Genomic DNA, 16,579 nt, shown 5'->3' on the forward strand with positions numbered 1-16,579 from the left:
AAAGATGAAAAGTTTGAGTTAAAAGTAAAAATTCAAATGGGTTAAAATGAAAAAGATAAAACTTTAAGGTTGAAAGTGGAAATCAAGTAATGGGTTAAAATTTAAAAGATAAAAGTTTAAGGTAGAAAGTGGAAAATCAAATTTTTTTTTTGAAAAAAGCCCAAAGCATAGAGTACAAGTGATGATGCATAAGAAAGTTGTAAATTTATATATGGGATAATATGTATTGATGATATCTAAAAACCCTACTCAGCGACATACATATATACTTTGAACGAAAAAGAAAGGGGACATAGACAATAACAGAAGGTGACGGCTGAACAGTTCTACGAACAAGAAAGGGCGATCAAGACAAGAGAAAAGAAAAGGATTGGTTCGGGTTCAAGCCGCGATCAAGATTAAGTCCGGGTTTGATATTTATTAGTATTCAATTTTGTTAAGACTTTGTGTTTTCAGATTTGATACTATGTTTTATTTATTATTTGAGACTTATTTCTTTTTAATGACTATGATTCTTGGCTAATCTTTCATGCTACCTGGGTTTAGATGAACTTGATGATTGTAATGGATTTTGACATGATTATAGTTATTTGATGTGATTTACATAACTTTTCTTTGATATTGATCTTGATATTGCATATTGGTATGTTTTGGTTATTTTATTAGTCAATAAATTCAGCGGTTTAGGCACGTAGAAATTCCCCCTAGACTTAGGATTTAATTTAATTCATTGATCTTAGGATTTTCGGGTTGAATATTGTGTTGAGAAATTGACCAAGTTGACTAATAACTGAAACCACTATATTAAAACTTGCATCCTCATCTTGTGACTCGAAAGACGATTAGGGTGAACTAGGTTATTAGCTAATTATTGGTGGGTAGATTGGGTGATCGATAGCTCGAGCTCGTTTATTGCATCGTAATTAAGGTTTCCTAGGATTTCAATTATCAAAGTTGGGTTTGCTTTGCGATTCTGGGATCTTCTCTTAACATAACTGTCTCTGAGGTCAAAAGGATTCTATTTTCGTAGGATTTGGTATCGATAGCTCGAGCCGGTTCGTTCTAGCACTTCACATTTAGTCTTGCTTCTTCATTTGGGACATCTCTAGCGGGGGGTCAATTGAGGGAGTAGGATATTTAACCATTGTCACTGTCAGAGTAGCATTGCATGATTCTAGGGATTCGAAGCCTGGGTAGTTCTTTATCATTATTGTCTGCTTCCTGTCATTTCACCAATCTTGCTTGCTTGTTTTGTTCTCTTGTTTATTCTCTTTAGTAGAATTAGTGAGTTAAAACCTCAAAATCCAAACAAATTAAAACCAGTTAAGTATTAGTTGAGTCAGAGTCTAGTTTAGCGTCACTAGTGTCTCGTGGGTTCGATACTCGGACTTCATTAGGCTTTACTACGTACGATAAGTACACTTGCCTGTCAGTGGTCTAGCATTTAGAGAGTCTTAGTATATAAATTTAAAACTAGGGTGTCTATATTAGGTTAGTAGTTTATATAGACCATAATTTGCACATCAAGGAGTCAACGGAACACCTTCTTTCAGGTTGCTCCATTCCTGTTGTGTTTGGCAGCAAGTGGCATCTTGGTGCAAAACTAGCTCGTTTGTGGCTTTTTCAATCAGAGACCTGTTGAGCATGGTAGAGTTTGAAGGTGGCAATGATAACAAGGAGGCCTTCCATGGTGTTATGATGGTGGAGTGCTGATCATCACACCCGACCTGTGACGAATTATCGATCGTGACATTATAATTGTCCATAGCTCATGACACATATTAAATCTTTAAATATTATTTATATCAAAACTAAAAGATGTCACATAATCCAAATAATCCGTACAACTTCAAACAAAGTCCAACGACATAAAAATATAAACAAATCTCGTTTAATCAATTATGGCACGTCCTATATGTCCTCATCCTTATCTTATCAAACTTGTTCACCTTTAGATCTACTCATTGTTTGTGTTAGCTTTGATCTGCGAAAAATACAACACGAGAAAGAGAACTTCGAGATAAGAGTGTGCCCTAAATATATATAATAATGAAAAACACCAACAACCAACATGTAAATAACTATATAAATTAATTCATATGTTTTGATGATTTTTGTATGAGAAATATATCTATCAATTATTTAATTTTATTATTCACAAGGTACGTCTTGTTTCACCATGGTTTCGTAAATCCCAAAAGACCTGGATGAGATCGGAGATCGTCACCTCTTAGAAGGTTAGGAGTTTTCTCGACTATATACCTTTGCAAATATTTTTTGTAAAAGTAACTTATCGATTATTATTAGTTCCATAATTTAATTAGTCTTTTTTATTACAAATAATTAAATCGAGATACATGAACATTATTATAAACATTTCATAACTAGTATATCTCTCTAAAAAAATCAGGTTAATATTTATAAACTTTTATTTTCATGATTTCCATATTTTTATATTATTTTTATAAATTATAACATAATTAAAACATGAAATAAATTCAAAAGATAACCAAAAATTCTGAAAAATTAGGAGATCTAATCTAATATGTTTATGAACAGTGAACAACTTCCAATTTCGCAAAACACGAAATTAAAATCAAAAACCTAGAAATTCAAGATTCAAGAACACTAAAATACAAGGAATTTAATTCGGATTTTGGATGCTTTCTATCACAAAAATTGATAGAGGGGTTTTGTAGATCTCAAAAACATTGAGTGAAATAGACACAAGAAATACCTCATTTGATAAGAATTGAACGAGATATAAAAAGATGAAGTTCCAAGCCCTAGGATGTGTTCTTCAATGAACTCATGAATCACAAAGAGTATTGAACGATTTAAGAGTTAGGGTTTGTGTTTTAGAAGTGGAGCGGTCGTTTAGGATTAATGGGAAGTGTTATAATAAACAAATTTTATGATATAGAAATTGGGCATCTTCTTGATTTTAATGGAGATTTGAATTAGATGCTAATTAGGAAGTTATAAGGTGTACTTGGACGTTTTAGATTGTGTATTAGGGTATAGACTTAATTGGGGTAAATTATAATACTAATAAGGTGGACAGCGTGCATCTTTTGGAAGGAATTGTTATTGTCGTTTGAATGAGGTTTTCAAACAATGGGCATTATTGTTTGGTTTTGTAAACAAAATGGTTTTATTATTATATGTGTTTTATATATATAATTAAATTAATTTAGCTGCTTAACTCATTTTTCTCGTATAACTCGAAAAAACGTTTTATAGAATTACGAAAATACTACTAAGACGAGCTTGTTTTTCTCTATCTTATGACCTAAGTTTCATCAAAAAATCTAACTAGGGTCAAATTCTTATTATTACGTTGCGGTTCTGTACCGAATTTTCAAAACGGGTCCATTTTTGGCGGATGTTACAGTCTCCCCTACTTTTGAGAATTTCTTCACGAAATTATGAGGAAACCACTCGAGTAGGATGGTATGTAGGGTTTTTTTCATAGGTTTAAGTGATATACGTAGTAATAGCACAAGGAACACTAATCTCAAGAACAGATTATTCCTAAGGAACGTCAGGTAATAAGTGTTAAACACGAGTCTTAAAGATATGGAAGGTATGCTCAACTAAATGAAGTCGGGTTTAGATCTTGATTGATGTGGTAGCGTTCTTGGTAAGGGTTGAATACCCTGCTAGAGGAATTGCTTTTTGATGCCATAGATGTAGGGGTGAAGTGTGTTAATGATAGTGCGTGAGATAGCCTTTCATAAGTGATACGAGTATTACATCATGGAGCCAAAAAATGGCATATCGAAGATGGATTGTGGCATAAGAGAAAATCCATGTCCCAAAGATGACTTGTAACTCGAGGGAGTTGGCAAATTGAGTCGTATGACATACTCAATGATGCCTAAACTGCGATTTGTGTCACAACTTAGGATTTTGAAAAGAAATCTCCTCATGAAACGCCACATTGATAGAATTAAATACGTAATGTCACAAAACTTGAAACGCCAAACATATAACCACACAAAATCTTTCATGATTAGTTTAACATTGCTTTTGATAATTTGTCAGAAACACTTATATATAGGAAGTACCATCGGCGTATCCACCATGTCTCTACCAAACTCTCATCCACATCGTTATTTGAATCATGACTAACTAACGATATAAACAATACTTACACAGAACTTCTCATGACCAGTCTAACGAGGCTTTTAATAGTTTGACAAGGACACTTATATATAGGAAGTACCAGCGGCGTATCCACCATGTCCTTATCAATTTTTCATTGGCTTTGTTATAGAGTCATGATTGATTCTGTGTGACGACTCGACACAAACTTACTACTAAATAAGCATAATCAAATCCATAACAACCAATGTGTAACAAAATAACGATGACGTCACGTCCTTAACTTTTATAAGTTAAGTCGTGACACGACCCTGTCCCTTGCTGTTCAAGTCATGAAATTGTATGAAATGAGATGTAAATTGTGAAACAATGATGTAGGTCCCTGTTTCGCGGAGGATTACGAACCTAAACCTTGTTATACAAACCTACTAGCGAGTGCGGAATCCAAGCTAGCAAGCAAACCGAGTTAGTAGCAAGTAGAGAAACAAACACACAAAGATTCACCGATTAACACTAGTCGTATTAATGCAATGAGGGTTTCGGTTACAAGCTCAATGTTTACAGAAGTGTTCTATAAACTCTCTAAGTGTGTGAGTGAGTTCTGGGCAGAATGCTCTCTAAGCTTCTATCTCTCGGGTGTGTGAAAATGGCAGAACTCTAGAACTCCAGAACTAACTCACACTCAACACATGCATGGGTATATATACCCAGCTCAGCAGGTCTGGTCGAAGGATTCGACAGATGGTCCGAAGGATCATCTGTCGACCACATGTTACACGAAAGATCAGCATGGACCTCGAAGGATCATCCTTCGAGGTCTAATGGTCGAACCATGGTCGAACCATATCTTTCGATCACCTCGAAGGATCAGGTGTATCCTTCGAGGCTATCCTTCGATCAGAACATCTTTCAACTGTTGTCCAAGTCAAACCGGAGGATGGTTGACTTGGTCAACTTACAATACAAATCAGGACATCGTTTATATCAGACCGAATACAGACAAAGTACAGACACAAGTGCACCAACAAACTCCCCCTTGGCTGTAGCTTTGTCTTTGATCTCTAATCTTTGTCTTGTTCTTCTAAAGGTGTAGACTCGTCTTGAACTTCGACGGTCTTTGGTCTTCAAGTCTTCAAGACTCTGATGTCCTATCATGTCTTCAATGTCGGAGGGTCTTCAAAGTCTTCACGTCTTGAAAGTAGAAAGTGTATCAACAAACTACCCGTATCATGTAGGAAGTGTGTTGACAAACTCCCCCTTAACATAAGCTCCCCCTTGAGTTATGCTCGTGAAATACTTTAACTTTATGAAGTAAGATCCTTGAGGTGATGATGATGGCCAGCGGCAACTCGATCATCTTCATTCATTGAGTGCCTTCGTGTCTTCATTCCAAAGCTCGTCAACGACCATGTTCTCCTAGCCTTTAGAATCTGCACATGCAAGAAATCTAAACGCGTAATGAGAACAATTGCTTGGAATATAGTATAAACAAATGACACACGAATGACCATGTCATAATCAAACACCGTCCGACAGTTTGAAAGTTTAATAAAATTTGTCAATTTTAGTTTTTAACTTTCAAAACATGCAAATTTCGACCGTTTATGAAGATTTAGTCAGTTCGGTTTTCAGTCAGGTTTCAGGTAACTAAGACTTGAGCTCCAACATCGTACGATCGAAAATAAAGCAGAAATAAAATCTTTTTGGCTTTTATAAAGTTTATATTAAAACAAGCCTAAAATCTTTTTGGTATTTGAAATTAAAAGACAACAATTTAAGATCCTTTGAGTGTTATCAAACGACATCACCGCTAATGTCGTGCTGATATGCACCAAACGACGAAACTGTTTAAAAGAAATAATAAAAGTTAAGCAGTAAATAAATAAATATATACAAACATTCTTTTTGCGAGTTTCGAGGGTAAGAGAATCATATCAGTGTACGGTCATGCCAAAACACTCTTGTTGTTCAGTTAGTTAACATTAAGATAAGCATCCTATAACAATTATCGGTATTGTTGTCCACTTAAGCTCAACTTATCAGATGTAATCATGTTTAGAGGATACGTTAATGTATGATTTATACTTACCGACCGGTGTTCATCCACATCACGACACATTCCCGTATCAAGGTATGCACGAGAGTTCATCTTACCGGTGAGTATACCGATTATCATCTGTTTGACCGTATAAATTGTGAGATACTCACTTATTTTGATTCGAAAACAAGCCCTTTGTGATATAATCACTTATTGATGAGGAACTTGATTTTCGTATGCATGAGGGCACAGGTGCAAGTCCGTGAACAGGTCAGTACTTCCGTACAGCAGAGAGACGAACTTGACACCCGGATAAATGTGATATTTTATCACTTATTTGATATGGACATGTGATTGTTTATCACTTATTGAGGTCGAATGCAGTATGCAATATGTACACGTATATATAGTATCATGGAAGATCTAGACTTGCGTCCCCGTTATTTTTCGGTAAAAGATACAACCATGATACCCAGATGATAAGCAGCATAAAGACCGAATATCTCAGAACCTCGGCAATCTATCAAACGAAATTTCGGTACTAAGACCATATGCCAATGAATGGTTCCCACCTGATCTTCAGTCGATTAAGATTTATATCACCCTGCACACTTTAAAATGATTGTGAGCCTACCGATACATCTTATATAGAGCTGCTTATCGTTTTGCATTTAAGGTTTAAAGAGGTTTGGATAGACCACTGATGTACTATCATTTTCTCTTTTGCTCGCCAGGAAACTCATTTTTGTTTTTCTATTGTTTTTGTGTTTTTGAAATTTTTCGATGTTTTTGGATTTTCAGATTTTGGATTTACTCCCCCTAAAATCAATAAACTAAGATAAATTTAAAAACACACATAGATATTTACAAAAATGATTTTCCGAAGTTGGTGTTACTCTTGTGCTTGACCTTAATGCCGTTTACCAAAATTAAGTTTTATCAGAAAAGATTTAACAAATTTTGGAAAAATTAACAAATTTTGGAAAAAATGAGTTGGCATGTCGGTAAGCGGTGCGGACCATGACAACATTGATGAGTTTCACATTGAAACAATCACGTGTGAGGTGATATCCGAGATCAACGTGTCAGGTCAAAGAGTGCTGTTCGAGTTAATAAAAATCTACAAAGTAGCTTAAATATCGACAAGTATAGGAGAGATTAAGAATTTAAAGGCGTATCCTGCAACTGTTCCGTGCATTGCAAGGAATCTAAGCACTCTCCCAACTGGATATCCACCCGGTGTGGACTTCAAAGTCGAATTTGCAACTACTGAAAAGTCTCTTGACAGCAATAAGCTCATAAACCTCCGGGTCCGGCTGGTCTTCCACATTGTACCAGCGAAGGTCTTGACTTTCTCTTTCAGAAATGGTGTGCGGATGTTCAATCCACGCCAAGGCATCGGCACACATTTCACTTCATTCGTTCCTGAGGACCCGATCAAAAACCAGAATGACCAAATTTTGACACATTCTTCATTTGGTCGAATTTTGCAACTTCATTCATCCAAATTTTCTTTTTCTTTTCTCTCTCTCCATCAAAGGCAACAATTTCTTCTGTCGCCTATCTTGTGCAAGGACATTCCACTATCAACAATCCTAAGACTATCAATAGTTCCTCCTGGAATTTCCTGCACGCTCACTCAGAGATTAGTTGGAGAGTGGGACCCAAGCCTTCACAGACTTGGGTCGTCCGTCATCATCGAGAATTGTAACATCCATTTCCCGATGATTCGGAATTGATGTAGCTCCCCCTGAAACAGTTACCGGTTTTGGTATCCAAATCTCTTTCTGTTTTTCATGTTTAACATCCAATTTAACAGATTTTGTTTGGATAATCTCCGGTTTTAAAATCTTTTCAACTTCTTTTCTTTGTTTCTTTTTCTGTTTCTTTGCTCGCTGTTTAACAAGACGAGGATCCTGTTTTGATGAAACAGATCTTTTATGGTAATTGTTACCATGGGGGGCATCAATTTTTGACTTTCTCCTGGTGAGATATGGACAATTCTTAATGATGTGTCCATACTCACAACATTCAAAGCATGATCTCCGCTCAACAAACCTCGGAGTATCATAACTGCAATAGCCGGATGATGAGCTTCGTGATCTTGAGGTACTTGGTCCTACATCACAACCGTTTGTGTGTTGTGTATAGTTGTTTTGACTGTTTCTTTTCAAAATTTTACTTTGTTTAACAAAATCCTTATTGGATTTGTTTTTGGAAGTATCAATTTTATCAGTCCCTCTTGATTTCACGAGGTTTATCTTCCGAACCTTTTTCTTATTTTCGCCCTGTTTGCCTTTTCTATTCTCTTGGGCGGCATGATTTTGTTCACGGGGATCATCAACCTTTGCTTTCAACTTATGAAGATATGGACAATTTCGAATGATGTGTCCAATTGTTCCACACTCAAAACAATATCTTCGTTCAACAATCCCCGAAGCATCATGTGCTCGTCTTGACGATGATGATGAACTTTGTGATCCCGAGGTACTAGGTTTTGAACAGTTTGGATCATTTCTTTTCAAAACTGTTGCTTGTTTAACAAAATCTAAGTTAGATTTGTTCTCATAAGTTTCGATTTTGTCCGTTCCCTTAGATTTCACAAAGTTCACATTCTTGTTTTTCTTTTGGGTCTGTTTCTTCTGACCCTGAGTCGGTGCCTTTCCTTTAGGTTTGGCATGATTCTGCTGTTTTTGTACTGTTGGTAATTTCTTATTCCCAAATTGTTTTCGAATTTCAGCCTTTGGAATAGGAGGACACTGTGTAACTGTAACACGTGGTCCTGTCTTTCCCAAAAATTTACTTGTCGAATCTTCAAAGATTTTACTTATTAAGGATTGATTAACATTTTTAATAGGAAAATCTTTGTCCGAGTAGATTTTATCATCACCAACGAGAGTGTACAGCAGGTTCACACCCTCCGACTCTTTTGCAGACGAGGACTCGATTGCAACAGTCTTAGCGGGTTTTGCAGGAGGATCACATAGAATGTAATTCTCGAGAGGTATGTCCCCATTTTTGACTTCCGCATCAGACTTTGCTGGGATGGTATCATCAGATTCATCATCAGAAGAATCAGCATCCTCAATGATGACTGGAGGATCCTGATTCAGTTCAGCAGAGGACACACATGCATCTGCTGAAGTATCTGAGTCTGGTGATACATCTTTCTTGTATCCGAGTCCTGCTGCAAACTCCTTTACATCTAGAGGAACAGATGGTTCAAAGAACACTCTATCCTCCTCGTCAGGCATCGCATCATAATTGTGTCTCACAGGTGGTGGACATTTCTTATATCCTATGCATGTGACATCCCGTTTTTCTTTCTGAACGTCAATGATGTGATCCAACACATAGCTAGAGCTCAAATAACTATCTAGCTTAAGTTGGATCGCATCACTTTCGGTTTTCACACAAGCCATTTCTTTTTGCATTGTCTCAAGACGTGAGATATACAAATTAATTTCCGTTTGTTTTCTGGAAACCATTTTAGTCAATTCAGTTTTATCTTTCTTTAACGTCTCAATCATTGACTTAAATTCTTTTTCATGGTTTTCATAAAACATATTGGCTTCTGTGCATTTTGAAAGATCCACGGTCAACTTCTGGTTGTGGATAAATGTCACATCATATTTCTCTTGCAAAGCTTCGTGTTTGCTTTGCAATTCACACCACTTGGCATTCAATGAAACATGTTTGTCTTGCAAGTCAAACAAACTAGCTTGTACAGCATCATGTTTGCCTTGCAACTCAGACATGTTTGCCTTTAATCTAGCACAATTATCACAATCTACAGCAGTTGGTTCATCAACACATACCTGACTGGAATTACTCTCAGGTGTTGGCCTTTCTGCATCAGAATCAATACCAGATCCATCCTCACTTGAACTTGAAGTTATATCACCTTCCACTGAAGTTGAAACATCTTCACCTGAACTTCTAACATGTTCAGAACTGTTATCATTCCCCGAGGATCCACCATTGCTGACATCTTTGACAATTTCAGCATACAACGCCGTTTTTGTCTGACTACTGTTCTTGGGATTAAGAAATGACGATTCTACAGTAGAATAATGGTGTTGCACGGCAACTGGGGGTAATGGATTTCCATACATGTCTGTGGTGGGAGCTGGCTTTACAGGAACTAGTTTTGGGTTGCCAAAACAATCTGTGATTGTGACGTACTCCGTTTTTAATTGAGCATGTGAAACGGGTCTTGCAAACGAAGTACTGGAAGTTCCAAAATACATATCAGAATTGCATGGCACACTGGATCTTGCAGAAAACGTACTGCTCTCTGCAGTTGACGGATTACCCCATGCTGGATTCATTTTTGATCAGAAAAATGAAAACTATATCAATGTCTCAAAGGATAATAGCCACCCGAAAGATCACACAGCCGAAGGATCCTGGTCGAAAGATCTGAGATCACAGAAACTTGTTAACAATAAACAGACCACAATCGAAAGATCAACTACTGTTCGAAGGATCAACAGTACTCGAAGGATTACTGTTGAGTCTTGAACAATAATTTCGAAAGATTCAAGAACTCGAAGGATTCCCTTTTGAAAGATCCTTATCTTTCGAGTCAATCCCTATCTTTCGGACACTTATCTTTCGAATAGCTAACTTCCGAAGGATCACACTTGTTCGAATGATCAACAGTGTTCGAAGGATCACTGTTGACTTTCGAGCACTGGCTTCGAAAGACTCAAAATCTCGAAAGATTCACACTTGAAAGATCCTTATCTTTCGAGATAAAACAACTATCTTTCGAAAAGATTCCCTGATCGAAAGATATGTTTCGAACTTCGAAGGACTACTCGAAAGATGTTTATCTATCGAGCTGTCACTGATCGAAGGATTGTCTTTCGATGTCGAAGGATATCTTTCGATGTCGAAGGATATCTTTCGAATGAGCACTGACACACTGACACAGATGTGACGGGTTGGTGAAAAGGTGATGGGTAGGTAAGTCAACTTTCGGCAGAAAGGATGTGCAGGCTGTCCTTTCACCACCAACTTTGAAAGTTTGCCAAAAATGACAACAACACCAGTCACCGGAATTTTGAACCGGAATATAGCCGGAAAATTCAAAATCACTTAAAACAATTTTTCAAGTTACCCAACCCCACTTTAAACACTCCCGGTTAGTTTAGACACGTTTTTACTCAAAGAAAAAGCAAGAAAACCAGTAAAAACAGGTGCAAAACCAGGTGTTTCAACACACCAAAACTTGTAAAAACCCGGTTTTAAACAAGGTTAAGAGCCTTAGCTCTGATACCACTTGTAGGTCCCTGTTTCGCGGAGGATTACGAACCTAAACCTTGTTATACAAACCTACTAGCGAGTGCGGAATCCAAGCTAGCAAGCAAACCGAGTTAGTAGCAAGTAGAGAAACAAACACACAAAGATTCACCGATTAACACTAGTCGTATTAATGCAATGAGGGTTTCGGTTACAAGCTCAATGTTTACAGAAGTGTTCTATAAACTCTCTAAGTGTGTGAGTGAGTTCTGGGCAGAATGCTCTCTAAGCTTCTATCTCTCGGGTGTGTGAAAATGGCAGAACTCTAGAACTCCAGAACTAACTCACACTCAACACATGCATGGGTATATATACCCAGCTCAGCAGGTCTGGTCGAAGGATTCGACAGATGGTCCGAAGGATCATCTGTCGACCACATGTTACACGAAAGATCAGCATGGACCTCGAAGGATCATCCTTCGAGGTCTAATGGTCGAACCATGGTCGAACCATATCTTTCGATCACCTCGAAGGATCAGGTGTATCCTTCGAGGCTATCCTTCGATCAGAACATCTTTCAACTGTTGTCCAAGTCAAACCGGAGGATGGTTGACTTGGTCAACTTACAATACAAATCAGGACATCGTTTATATCAGACCGAATACAGACAAAGTACAGACACAAGTGCACCAACAAATGAACTAATAGTGGTGGCCTTGTTTCTTGCGGGTCAAGCCGTGAACTAGTGGTAATGCGAAACTACAATAATATAAAACATCAAAAATGTGAAACATCAATAATAGTGCAAAAAGACAGCGACACGAATTAATAATGGTTGAAATTTGTGGTAGCATCACATGTCAGGGCATGAGATGTTTATGATGATAACATCGGAAGTGTGACAACAACACAAGTTAACAATGGTATAAAATAAAATTTAACAAAGTATGGATTGATGCTAATGCAACATCAAGAAATGTCAATACTATGGAAGGACCAAACATTAGGTCGAATGACGAGTGCAACGAAATTGCAGCAATGACCTTAACATCTACAAGTTATGGAAACGAATCAAACAAACCATAGAAGGTCATAAGATAAATTATTGAGTAAGTTTAATGTTGTCGAAATGACAGTTTGGAGGTTCATCTCAGGTGATGAAAAGGTAGAAGGATAAATTCCAGTTTTACTAAGAGCTTTTATTTGTTTTCAAAAAGTGTTGTATTAACCCTAACGTTGCTAAACATATTCACGTTTATTGCATTTTGTATACTTGATTCTACATTTCACTAAGTGTGAACTATTAGTAAAAAAAATCCATTAAGTTTAACGTCTTCGTGTGCCCTTGACTCGAATTTGGCGAGCTCTGGTCACATGTTACGAAAATAATTAGGGTTGTAATACTCGGTGTGTTTAGGACCACTATGTTTTTATGTGTTAAGTGTGTTTTTAATCATGTTTTTGTGTTTATTATTGATTAACAAGTAGAATGGGTCATATTGATGTGTACAATATTTTTTTATTTTGAGCCCTTCGTATACGTGAAGCTCTCGCTTCACGCTTGAAGCTTCGCTTAAAGCTTGGAACCAAAACGCTTCGGAATGACTCACACTTTTTTAACATTTTATTTGGTCATGAAATATAATGAAACCAAATACATTAGCAACTGAAATGGATCCCTTTGACCTGTAATCAAATTACTGATTTGAATGCCAACTACTATATCAAATACCACATCCATTTAACTGAAAAACCCACCTTCACACCCCATCATAGCCAATCATCTCTGACCTCCTTTATTTGCACATGTTCCAAAATGGTTTGAAGCTGATTCCATTCCACCATTTCAGGCGCCAATTGTGGAGTGTGTTTGCACCTGACCCCCCCCCCCCTGCACCCACTCATCAGTCCAGAACAGCAGAACTGCATCTTATCGCCTTTACCCACGTCACAAACCAAGCACTCGTTCAAATCTAGATAGTATCCAAATAACAGGAAGGCTACAATATTTATACAAAGATGTTAAAAACGTGTCACAAAAAAACTTAAAAACCATACAAGCAAGAAAAATCATATCTACTCAGACAATTATGGTATTTTGTTTTCCAGTGGCGTTTAGATAATGATGAGACTTTTTTGTTTTATTTTCATTGCACATTGTTTTAAGCTTTTTTTTGATATATTATAATAGTACTTGTTCAAAGTAATTTTATTATAGTTTGGTAGTTTTTGGGGCGTTTTATGGCATGATGGCGTTTTACAAGCATTTGCTCGCTTGGCGTTTTATTATATTTTTATTATAGTATTAATGTACTTTGATGTTTCTTGTCTGAAATTACATAACAAACAACAAATAAAGAAAATCAAAAAAAAAAAAACAAATAGAAGCAATTTATGATCTAAATCTTCAGTGTCATCGGTCTCTTTCTTCTTTTGAAACTACAAGAACTGTCACAAATAAATGACGTTTTGGGTTTGGCGTGGTTTTTTTTTTCATGTGTTGAAGTGTCTTTGTGGATGTTGAAGTGTCTTTGGCGTGGTTTTTTTTTCATGGTTTTTTTTTCATGTGTTGAAGTGACTTCAGTGTCATAGATCAACCCCGTGTGGGTGGATGCTATATGCCTGTCATCTTCATTATAATCATCGAGGCCAAAGTAGCATTTACACTGGGATAGGTCTCTTCTAATCATCCAAACCTTCTTCAAGAACAAAGAAGACAAAATGACATATGGGTGTCATCAGTCCCTCTTTCTTGAATTTTGTCCATCTCATGCAGCAAAATCTTACTACACTCACCTAACAAATCATTCAGCGAAACTTCATGCAGAACATTACTGAGTATCAAAGAAAAGATGTTTGCCATCGTTGTATTTTTTGGCTTTTTACATTGAGTCGTATTTTTTAGGAACCAGTGTTTTTTTTGTGTTTTCTTATGTGATAAACGGAAGGTGGTGAGATGTTTCTATTTATAGGATTTTTTGGCGCGTAGTTTAGGCGGGATATTATTTTATTTAAAAGTATAATTAACATTTATCTGGATGTAAGGCTTGACGTTATATATTATGGCGTTTCACATTTTGTGGCGTTTTTGTAGCCTGGGAGCTTAAATAAAAACACAGAAAAAAGTACGCAGTGATAAAATTGGCGTTTTGTATTTATTTGGCGTTTTATATTTCAACGGCGTTTTATGTGAGAAATGATGTTTTACCTTTTTTACCCTTAACGAAGCGTGTCCACGTAATAAAATTGATGTTATTTATGAAGTCCATAGATTGTTTTTATCGGACGATCGATAACCGTTCTCACACTTTTCACCGTTTTCTCTAAATCCTGGCCCTACAAACAATGTTATTTGATCCCAATGTTTGTTTGGTTGTGTTTAACATTTTTCAAGTTTTGACGTTTGTTCAATTTGAAACTCTACATCGCTTTCTGGAGAATTATACGCAAACTGGTGCGTAAGCGTACTCAGTTTAATGCAACAAATACTCCGAAACATCAACATATACTTAACATACCTTAAATAACCTTTACATAACTTAGAAATAAGTTTTGAAGGCTTTGGTATAGCAAAAACAAGTTAATTCGCTTACAGGGACTAAATTTGACAAACTGCGAAAGTATGCCAATTTGAACTGTAACGAACATTCCGGAACATGCCCATAAATTAAATATACCATAAATATCATTTAAATAGCTTAGAAATAGACTTTGAGGGGTTTGGTTTGCTAAAATAAACTTTTGGATCATTCAGGGACTAAAAGTGTCAAAAAGTGCACAAGTTTGCAATTTCGCGCATAACTTACGTTCTGAATACATCCGGACATCCAAAAATTTATGTAAGCATCCTTACATTATGCCTTGATGTTTGGCATGAGAAAAATCCATTCGTTGCGTCATTTGGATCGTCTTTCGCACTTATGCGCATTCCGTCGTAATTAAGCGAACATCGCGATCGTACGGCCAAACGAACCGACACCTGACATATTTTTGAGCATGTTTCATGTCCACAATGTTTAGGCATTATTTTAGGGCCTTAAAGTTGGCTTTACGGGCCTTAGAAGTGTCGGAAATGGCTTAAATACACAACAGGGACCTAAACTGTAAATTCTGAAACTTGGTTTCTGATCAGGACCCTCAGGCGGGGCGCATAAAGGTAAGGGCAACCCTTACGCGGGCCGCGTCAGACATACAGATCAGATAAGATCAATTAGTCAGCAAATTTCAGCTGATTAAACCACAACCACATGATTTCACTTGCCCTTTCAGCTCACTAAGGGTCATTTTCAGTAACCACAACTTTTCGACAAGTGTACGCACGAGATTCGATCACGTTTTTCAAGAAATGATCCTAACGGTTCGGGAAATACTATAAATACCCCACCCCCATTCTTGTTAAAACCCACAAAAATCTGATCTAAGCTCTAAGTTGGAACCTTTGTTTCATACCTGAGCTATTTTGATCTAGATTAGCATTCGGGGACCCTTCGTAAGTGTTCTTTCGTTCTTTTATTCGCTTTTCGAGTCCGAAAGTCAACGTTTTGTTGACTTTCTGCATTGACCAGCCTATGGTCAACACGAAGTTCATTGGAACTTCATAACGTGAGCGTGATCACGATGGTTATAGTCCATGGCGACTATACCTACTGATTACCACGTTATCTAGGCTCAGTGACGAGTCGTAGTTTCGGCCAAAATGCGCATTCTTGCGTATTTTGTAACCAAACTACTTGTGAGCATCAAAGCCGTTTGTTTTGATGCCAAACCTGTTTTCTAAACTTAATTAAGCATGTCCTAACATGCTTAGCTCGTCACTCTTAGTATAGTGCTTATATAGGGTCGTAAGGTAAGCGATCTAAACCATCGCTTATACTTTCGAACCTGACCCATTTGGTCGATCATTAGGATCCGACCAAACACATTAGGTGACCATAGCGGTAACCTTCCGAGGTTATACCTTGTGGTCACAATGTTAGGCGTTCCAAACGCGTTCTACGCGGACGACACGTTAAGGTAGCATAAGCTACCTAAACGGGTCGTAATGGGCCGTAAGCACTTAGGTTAGGTTTCATTTTAGTATGTAGGCTTTGTTAAACCATACTACACGAGTCTCCATACTCGCTTGGTTTACGAACCCGCATACTATCCAATCTTCCGATTTAGGTCCGGTATATTAACATAGCTACC

Source organism: Helianthus annuus, chromosome 3 (assembly GCF_002127325.2).
Source record: "Helianthus annuus cultivar XRQ/B chromosome 3, HanXRQr2.0-SUNRISE, whole genome shotgun sequence".
In the NCBI taxonomy this organism is placed as follows: Eukaryota; Viridiplantae; Streptophyta; class Magnoliopsida; order Asterales; family Asteraceae; genus Helianthus; species Helianthus annuus.